At 48.9% G+C, this 9,702-nt stretch overlaps 1 long non-coding RNA gene across 1 annotated transcript; it reads right to left on the reverse strand.

Annotated features, from left to right (window-relative positions):
* Positions 1-551: 551 nt before the first annotated feature.
* Positions 552-6,932, reverse strand: LOC123581952. The gene is made up of 2 exons (XR_006704102.1): positions 6,354-6,932; positions 552-1,030 (listed from the first exon to the last, which is right to left on the reverse strand). It is a non-coding gene; the product is annotated as an uncharacterized LOC123581952 (long non-coding RNA).
* Between the last annotated feature and the right edge of the window lie 2,770 nt (positions 6,933-9,702).

Genomic DNA, 9,702 nt, shown 5'->3' on the forward strand with positions numbered 1-9,702 from the left:
GTCTGGTATCTTCCATGACATCACATTGTTGGAATGTGATAAAAGAGATGTCCTTCCTTCCTTCCTTCCTTCCTCCCTTTCTTCCTTCCTTCCTTCCTCCCTTTCTTCCTTCCTTCCTTCCTCCTCCCCTCCCATTCTCTCTCCCTCTTTTTCTTTTCTTTCTTTTCTTTTTTTCTTTTTCTTTCTTTCTTTCTTTCTCTTTCTTTCTTTCTTTCTCTTTCTCCTCTCTCATTCTTTTTTTCCTTCCTTCCTTCCTTTCTTCCTTCCTTCCTTCCTCCTCCCCTCCCGTTCTCTCTCCCTCTTTTTCTTCTCTTTTCTTTCTTTTCTTTCTTTCTTTTTTTTTTTCTTTCTTTCTTTCTTTCTTTCTTTCTTTCTTTCTTTTCTTTCTTTCTTTCTTTCTCTTTCTCCTCTCTCATTCTTTTTTTTTTCCTTCCTTCTTTCCTTCCCTTCTTCTTTCTTTGAATTCAATTTATCTAAACACAAAACCAAAACAGTTCCCCCATTCCACCCCCCCCATTATAATTGTTATTGATCAGAGAACATAATCTGTGTGAATCCTATTCTTTGGTGTTTATTAAAGTTTCCGTCCTTGGCTTCGTACACAGGAAACATTTTGTAAACATCCCACACGTGCTTGAAAGTGCCTATGTGCCCATATGTATGTACCTTCTGATTTGGGTTGTAGAGTTCTATATAATCCAAGCTTTCCAATTTTGTGTTTTCAATCTTCTAGAACTCTGCCTTTTTGTCATAGTTGCTTCCGCGGGTCAGAAATCTAGGAGCAGCTTGGCTGGGTGGTTCTGGTTCATAATCTCTCATAAGGTTGCAGTCAAAGATGTGAGCCAGGGCTACAGTATCTGAAGACCTGACTGGGGGTGAGGGATCTGTTTCCAAGATTGTCCATTCAGTGGCCAATGGTGGGAGGCCTCAGTTTTTTCCAGGCTGCTGTTAAGAAGGGCTGAGTTCCTCGCTACATGGACCTCACCATGGGGCTCCTTGAGTGTCCTCATGATGTGACAGATGCCTTTTCCTAGAACAAGTGGTTCAAGAGTGTGAGAGAAAGGAAGAACCCATGGTGCCTTTATGACCTAGTCCTGAAGTCACACACCATCCCTTCCATTACAGTCTATTTATAAGCAGTGAGTCAGTACATTCAGCCCACGCTCAAGGAAGGAATTAATCACCTTTTCAAAAGAGGCTTATCAAAGAATTTATGTACATATTTTATAACCACCCCATGTACTAATATTCTCTCCTAATGTTTTGAAGATGGTTGCTTTAAATTCTCTTCTTTTTAGGTTTATTTATTTATTTTTAAAAAAAATTTTTTTTTCAACGTTTATTTATTTTTGGGACAGAGAGACACAGAGCATGAACGGGGGAGGGGCAGAGAGAGAGGGAGACACAGAATCGGAAACAGGCTCCAGGCTCTGAGCCATCAGCCCAGAGCCTGACGCGGGGCTCGAACTCACAGACCGCGAGATCGTGACCTGGCTGAAGTCGGACGCCCAACCAACTGCGCCACCCAGGCGCCCCATTTTTAGGTTTATTTTTGAGAGAGAATGCATGGGCAGGGGAGGGGCAGAGAGAGAGAGGAGACAGAGGATCCAAAGCAGGCTCTGGGCTGACAGTAGTGAGCCCAATGGAGGGCTGAACTCATAAACCATGAGATCATGACCTGAGCCGAAGTCAGATGCTCAACTGACTGAGCCACCCAGGTGCCCATGTTATTTTACATTCTTGTTCATTTTGCTTCATGTGATATAAATTTGGTATCATTTTCTGGATGTGTGCGTTCCTTTACAATTTTTTTTAATGTTTATTTATTTTTTGAGAGAGAGAGAGAGACGGAGCATGAGCAGGGGAGGAGCAGAGAGAGAGAGACACACACACAGAATCCGAAACAGGCTCCAGACCCCGAGCTGTCAGCACGGAGCCCGACGCGGGGCTCGAACTCACGAACCGTAAGATCATGACCTGAGCCGAAGTCGGATGCTCGACCGACTGAGCCACCCGGGCGCCCCCACTGTGTGTCCCTTTTTAAAATTTTTTTTTTCTTTTTTTTTTTTTTTTTTAATTTTTTTTTCGACGTTTTTTTTTTTTTTTATTTATTTTTGGGACAGAGGGAGACAGAGCATGAACGGGGGAGGGGCAGAGAGAGAGGGAGACATAGAATCTGAAGCAGGCTCCAGGCTCTGAGCCATCAGCCCAGAGCCCGACGCGGGGCTCGAACTCACGGACCGCGAGATCGTGACCTGGCTGAAGTCGGACGCTTAACCGACTGCGCCACCCAGGCGCCCCTGTGTGTCCCTTTTTAAATGGAAGATGTACCCCTCCAGTATCTGGTATTTTGGTCCATGCACCCTTGTACCCTTGTCTTGTCTTTGGGGACGTCCGTGCCTTTGGGGGATGTCGCACCTCTCTGTGACTTATGGAGAGAGGCTTGGATAAAGCCAGGCGTAGAGCCCCAGGCACCAGTCACCACTGATCCCTGTCCTCTCTTCCCGGTTTGTTGCTGGGCCACCCAGCAAAGCCTCCAGCCAAGGATTCACCCTTGACTCTTAGAAGCAGAGCTGCAGGAGGGAAGGTGCCCCGTGGGATGCTACCCCCCCCCTGGTGGCCAGATGAAGAAATGGGGAGAAGTGAGCGTCTGAAGGAATCTGGTCAGTGTGCACCTGATTCACTATTTCACACCTGTTTTCATTATCGGGGCGCTGCTGGGGTGCCCTGATGTTACCCCACCAGCACCCGCAACCCCAACTATTGCTCCCAGCTTCTGTCACACGGAGGCGGTGGGGTGTCAATGACCGTCCCAATCGATGTGAGAAGAAGCAAGAGAAAGACTTAAAAGGGGCACGTGGGTGACACAGTCGGTTGAGCGAGCGACGTCAGCTCAGGTCATGATCTCGCAGTTCGTGAGTTCGGGCCCCACATCAGGCTCGCTCCCATCAGGGCAGAGCCTGCTTCAGATCCTCTGTCCCCTTTCCTCTGCTCCTCCCTCGCTCACGCGCTCGCTTGCTCTCTCTCTCTCAAAAATGCATAAACATTAAAAAAAAAAAAAAAAGGAGAAAAAGAGAAAGACTTAAAAGATCTTTTCCATATTACTCAGCCTTAAAAAAGAATGAGATCTTGCCATCTGTGACGACATGGATGGACCTAGAGAGCATTATGCTAATCGAAATGAGTTAGAGAAAGACAAATACCACGTGATTTCACTTATACGTGGGATCTAAAAAAACCAAAACAAAACACAACAAAAAACCAAGAGCAGAAAAAGACCCAGACAGAGGCGCCTGGGTGGCTCAGTCGGTCAGACGGCCGACTTCAGCTCAGGTCATGATCTTGCAGTTCACGGGTTTGAGCCCCGCATCGGGCTCTGTGCTGACAACTCAGAGCCTGGAGCCTGCTCCAGATTCCGTGTCTCCCTCTCTCTGCGCCCCTCCCCTGCTTGTGCTCTCTGTCTCAAAAAGAAACATTAAAATAATAATAAAATAAAAATTAAAAAATCTCTTCCGTTCTATCCTCCCACTGCTGTATCAATCAGGTCGTTGTATCCCCAGGCTGGTGCCCAAATCCCCCAAACAACCACCCTACACACCCTAGCTGGTCTTCCTTGGAACGCTCAAGGTTTCTAGGTATGTTTCTCAAACCCAAGCTGCTCTCTGCTTCTATAGCTTCTCTGGCATTTACCTGGTGGACAGGGGCCCATGCTAGGTTGCCTTTTCCTGGGGAATCAGGGATTCTTCCACCCCCCTTCTTTCCCCCAAGTCTCTATAAAAGAACGTCGGTAGATTAGATCATACTCTCAAATGCCCTCTGGAGTAGATAGACTGGCTGGCTAAGGGTGAGTGAAGCTGGCTAAGGGTGAGACAATGGGGAACGGCGGAGCCTGGGGTGAATTGCAGTGTGCATGTACATGCTTTATCTGTTGAAGGTAGCGATGCTCCTTGCCAGGCAGGAATGTGGACAGCTGTCATCATGAAGCCAGAAAGGCAGAGTCAGTGGAAAATCTCCCCATTTATTTAAAATGTCTGAGGGTTGAATTCAGCTGGGGGTTGCAGTTTGCCACCCCTGGCATTTTTTTAATGTTTATTTGAGAGAGAGAGAGAGAGAGAGAGAGAGAGGCAGGCAGAGAGAGAAGGAGACACAGACTCCGAAGCAGGCTTTAGGCTCTGAGCTGTCAGCACAGAGCTCGACATGGGGCTCGAACCCGTGAGGTCATGAACTGAGCTGAAGTCTGATGCTTAACCGACTGAGCCACCCAGGCACCCCTGCCACCCCCTGGCTTTTTAAATCCAAAAGGTTCTTTTCAGATTTAACACGCCAGGAGTCCTGGAGTCTAGAGTATTCCCCTAAGTGACCTGCCGGGGTGAGAACTTCCTCAAAAATGGAAACGAGGCTTGTCTGGCATAACCTGTTCTTAACAAGCCCACACTGGAGCCTTGTCCAGTTTGCCAGCCTGCACTTCTTAGAATATGCTTGTTCCTCTTTTGGAAAGTCAGAACAACATTTGCCCAGTCAGGTGGGGCCTCACCCGTTCTTAAAAATTCCTCAAAGATTACAAACACTGGGAGGCCTTGGAACTTAACCAGAGAGGCCCTTGTTGATTTTAGAGGTTTTTTTTAAATTCCATTTTTTAAAAATAAGCCTCACCTCATTCTATAGTTTCTCCCAAACCCTCTTGTTACGGTACTCCATCATCATTTAAACAACGTTTGTTCGGACTCTAACATTCAGACCAGGTGTGGACCTCTTCTTCTCTCATATCCCCTTCCTCAACCCACACCAAATCCATATGAAATCCTACCATAGTTGCGTGATCTTAGGCAAATCACCCAAACTCTCCGCACCTCAGTATTCCCTCCTCCAAAATGGGACAGTTGAACTGAGTGGTCACTAAGTTTACTTCTATAGCTAAGATTTTAGGTTAGGGATCTCTTTGGCAATTGGCTAAAAACTGTAGACCCTTGTAACACCTGACTGGCTCAGCCGGTAAGGCATAGGACTCTGGATCTCAGGATTGTGAGTTTGAGACCCACGTTGGGGATAGAGATTATTTAAAAAAAAAATTTTTTTTAACATTTATTTATTTTTTGAGACAGGGAGAAACAGAGCATGAACAGGGGAGGGGCAGAGAGAGGGAGACACAGAATCTGAAACAGGCTCCAGGCTCCGAGCCGTCAACACATAGCCCGACGCGGGGCTCGAACTCACGGACCGTGAGATCATGACCTGAGCCGAAGTTGGCCGCTTAACTGACTGAGCCACCCAGGCGCCCCAAGCTAGAGATTGTTTAAAAAAGAAAACTGTGGACTCTTATTTCAGAAAAAAAATGATCACATGGCTTACACTGGTTTACCTTGGTGTGTTTCCCAAGACCACCATTCCATTTTCTTTCAGGAGACATTTCTCCCCACTCCAACTATTTGGTTCTAGATGGGCTACCAATAAAATTACCCCCTCCCCCAACTCTGTGCAGAAAAGTGGGCACATGAAGTCCTTTCCTGTTTTTTGTTTCTCTTCTTTCAAATGGAACCAGATGGGAAGAATTCTTTTCCTCTTTGGTAGAAAGTCAAAGGTAAGAGTCCAGATCTGCCTGGGGCCATTTTCCTGCTGGGCAGAGAAAGCCCTTCTCTGTCGGCCATGGAGAGAAAGAGTCTCAGAGGTTGGGGGGATTTGGGAGAAGAGGAGAGAGCTATTTCCTGGCATTTCAGTCCTGGATCGAGTTGTTCCTGAAGCCCATTCCTACCGATTCCATCATTTGGTTCAGTGAGTTTGAGTTGACTTACCAGAATTTACAGCAAAATGAGTCCAGGTTAGTATAGATACAACCTTATCCTCTTTTATACCATTGGCCCTTATTTTTCAATACTGTCCCATTCCTTGTCCTCATTGTCCTGACAAAAGTCTAACTTCTTTAATTTTTTAAACTGTTTTTTTAAGTTTACTTATTTAATTTTGAGAGAGCGCAGAGAGGGCAGAGAGATGGGGGGGGGGGAGAGAGAATCCCAAGTAGGCTCCCCACTGTCAGCCCAGAGCCCGACAGGGGGCTGGAACTCGAGAACCATGAGATCATGGCCTGCGCTGAAATCAAGAGTCCCACGCTTAATGGACGGAGCCACCAGGCGCCCCAAGTCTAACTTCTTTTAAAGCACCTTGACAATGCATCGTACAACTCCTCACACAAGTGCTCAACTGGTTTTGCCGGAATTAAACAGATTTTTAGTTATTTTCTTATATGTACTCCTGTTATCACCCTCCTTCCCATAAGACTATATGTTTTGGAGAACAAGGACGCTGATCTCTATTCTTTAAAAATTCTGAAAAGCCCTCTGCCCACGGTAGGCACTCACAACACGCTGGAGATTGCGAGGACAGTCGTGGCCCCATCGTGAGAGGAACCCGCTGACCCGACGCACCGGCACGTCCTTCAACACGCCCGAATGGCTGACAGACTGAGTCACGCAGGCGACGAGGTCACATGGCAACAGAGACCCTTCTGCCCAGAGTCCTAGGGTCCGGCCCGGAAGCAGCGCGTACACGGGACGCCCCACAGCATCCCCGTTCCCTTGGGAATTTCAGCCAGCCACGGCTGAAGAGGACAGCAGCTTCTGGAACTTTCCCGGTGAAACGGAACACCTGCCTGAAGAGCCTACATCCTGACAGCAGGGGCTGCGGCCACTGTCTGTTCGGTCACACAGGGGTCCCCGCCCCGAGGCCCCGGGAAGCTCCCGGGAGCACACACAGCACACCCAGACGTACAGCAGGGGCCTCGTCGGAGGGCAAGCAGCATCTTACTAATTTACTCACCCGCTTACTTACGTAAGTGCAATTTTTCAAAAGCACTTCCTCAAGCAATGGCTACTCAAAGCACATGTACTGTCGTGGGTGTAGGCGGGGAGCTGGGGACGGATGTGCGAGGGCGGGCTACCACCGGGGAAGCGTTTGGAGTCCTGCAAGGAAGGGTCCCTGACGCCCTGGAACCCCAGGCTCAGGGAGGGGAGGGGAGGGGAGGGGAGGGGAGGGGAGGGGAAGGGAGGGGAGAAAGCAGCGGGGCTGCGTGGCCGCTAGGGGGCGCCGGGGAAGAGGGGACGCCTCAACTTCGGGCGACGGGTTTTCCTCGCCGCCTCTCCCCGGGCAGGGGGGGGGGGGGGCACCTCCTCGGGGACCAAGGCGCGGGGCCCGTGGGGACGGAGGCGGAACAGACCCGCACCGCCCAGTCTCGTGCTGTGGGCATTTCCGCCACCAGGAAAGGCCAGGAAAGTTCTGTCCCTGCGGGTGAGCTCCGGCAGCCCCGGGGACGTCTGGGCTTCATTACGATTCTCAGCTGGGCCTCTGTCCTGGCCGGTTCTCCAGTCCCCGGGCCAGCTCTGTGTCCCGGCTCTGGCACCGAGGGGATGGGGTGCGAGTGGGGAAGGAGGGGTGGGGAAGGAGGGGTGGGGAAGGACCCACTTCCCCCTACAATGAGCGTGTTGTCTCCGCTACAGGCAGCGGGAGACGCGCTTATGGTCAGGAGCCACCTCAGTTTTTCCAGGTGAGTGGGTGTCCAGGAAGCGCCCCCGGAGTCGCCTCCAGCAGAGTGAGTCACTTACTGGGAAAATGGCAAAAGAATCTATTCACCGAGACCGCAGAGACATTTTGCCCAGCGCTTGGAAGCATGTCTTTTTCCGACGCCGCCTCGGTGTCGTCCGTCACTGGCAAGGGGACCCACCGCAGGGGCCAAGGAAAGGATTCCTGGCCGTCAAAGAGCCCTTTGGGCAGCAGAGCGTGGCCGGGATGGTGTCCCCCCCCCCCCCCACCAGGGGGAGTCCCCTGCACTTAGAAAGGTCAGTGGAGACGCAATCCCTCATTAAATCCTCAACTCCACCCCGCCTTCTACATCAGTAGAACCCATCGCCTTCTTTTTTTCCTCTACACCCAACGTGGGGCTCGAACTCACAACCCCGAGATCCACAAACGCATGCTTCACCAACAGAACCAGACAGGCACCCACCCCCATTGCTTTTTTTTTTTTTTTTTTTACTGTTTATTTTTGAGAGAGAAAGAGAGGCAGGGTATGATCAGGGAAGAGAGAGAATGGGGGAGATAGAGAGAGAACCCGAAGCAGGCTCCAGCCTCTGAGCTGTCAGCACAGAGCCCAACACGGGGCTGGAATCCATGAACCATGAGATCATGACCTGAGCCGAAGTTGGAAGTTTAACTGACCAAGCCACCCAGGCGCGCATCCCATTACCTCCTCTGCTGGGTACAGAGCCTCTGCTGGGTCACCCCAAAAAGAATCCCTGTACCCAAGAGCAGCACTCTGTTCCCGCCTCCTTTCAGCTCCTGGAAACTATTTATCTTCTGTTTCCATGGGTTTCTGATTCTGGACATTTCATACGAATGGAACCATACAATATGTGGCCTTTTGGGGCTGGCTTCTTTCATTTATTTTCAAGGCTTGTGCGTGTCGTAGCACATAGTATTACTTTATTTCTTTTTGTTGGTGAATAGTATTCCATTGTGTGGATATACTACTTTGTTTATCCATTCATTAGTCAAGGGACATCTGGGTTGTTTCCATTTTTTTGGCTATTAGGAGTAATGCTGTCGTGCACATCAGTATGCACGTTTTTGTATGAACGTATGTTTTCATTTCTCTTGGGTATGACCTTAGGAGTAGATTTGCTGGGTCATATAATAAGTCTATGCTTAAGCTTTTGGGGAACTTCCAGACTATTTTCCAAAGTGGTTGCACCATTTTATTTGCCCACGTTCCAATGTCTGAGAGTTCCAATTTCTTCACATCCTCACCAACACTTTTTATTGTCCGTCTTTTTGGTGATTTTATTGGTCCGTCTAGTTGGTGCAAAGTGGCATCTCACTGCGGTTTGGGTTTGCAGTTCTCCAGTGGCTGGTGATGTTGAACATCTTTTCGTGTGCCTGTTGGCCATGTGGAGGTCTTCTTTGGAGAAATATCAATTGATTCAAATCCTTTGCCCATATGCCAGTTGGGTTGTCTTTTTGTTGTTGAGTTATAAGCGTTCTTTATATTCTGGGGCATCTGGGTGGCTCAGTCGGTTGAGCATCCCCGCCCCCCCATGTTTACTTATTTTTGAGAGAGAGAAAGAGCACAAGTGGGGGAGGGGCAGAGAGAGAGAGGGAGACACACAGAATCCAAAGCAGGCTCCAGGCTCTGAGCTGTCAGCACAGAGTCCGACGCGGGGCTCGAACCCATGAACTGAGAGATCATGACCTGAGTCAAAGTTGGACGCTTAACCGACTGAGCCACCCAGGTACCCCTGAGCCTCCTACGCTGTCTCAGCTCAGGTCTTGATCTCAGGGTTGTGAATTTGAGCCCTGCGTTGGGCTTCATGATGGGCTTGGAGCGTACTTAAAAAAAAAAAAAAAGAAAAAAAAAGAGTTCTTTATATTTTGGATATTAGACTGCTATCAGGCATGCGATTTGCAAGTATTTTCTCCCATTCAGTGAGGTTTTTCACTTTAAGAACTATTTTATTTTTAATTAATTACCACACTCAATGTGGGGCTCAAACTCACAACCTCGAGATCAAGAGTCACACGCTCCACCGACTGAGCCAGCCAGGCGTCACTTTTTTGTTAGTGTCTTTTGAAGTACAAAAGTTTCTGGTTTTGATAAAGCCCAATTTCTGTTTTTTCTTTTGTTGCTTGTGCTTTGTCATACATGAGAAACCATTGTTT

Source organism: Leopardus geoffroyi, chromosome B3, assembly GCF_018350155.1.
Source record: "Leopardus geoffroyi isolate Oge1 chromosome B3, O.geoffroyi_Oge1_pat1.0, whole genome shotgun sequence".
NCBI lineage: Eukaryota > Metazoa > Chordata > Mammalia > Carnivora > Felidae > Leopardus > Leopardus geoffroyi.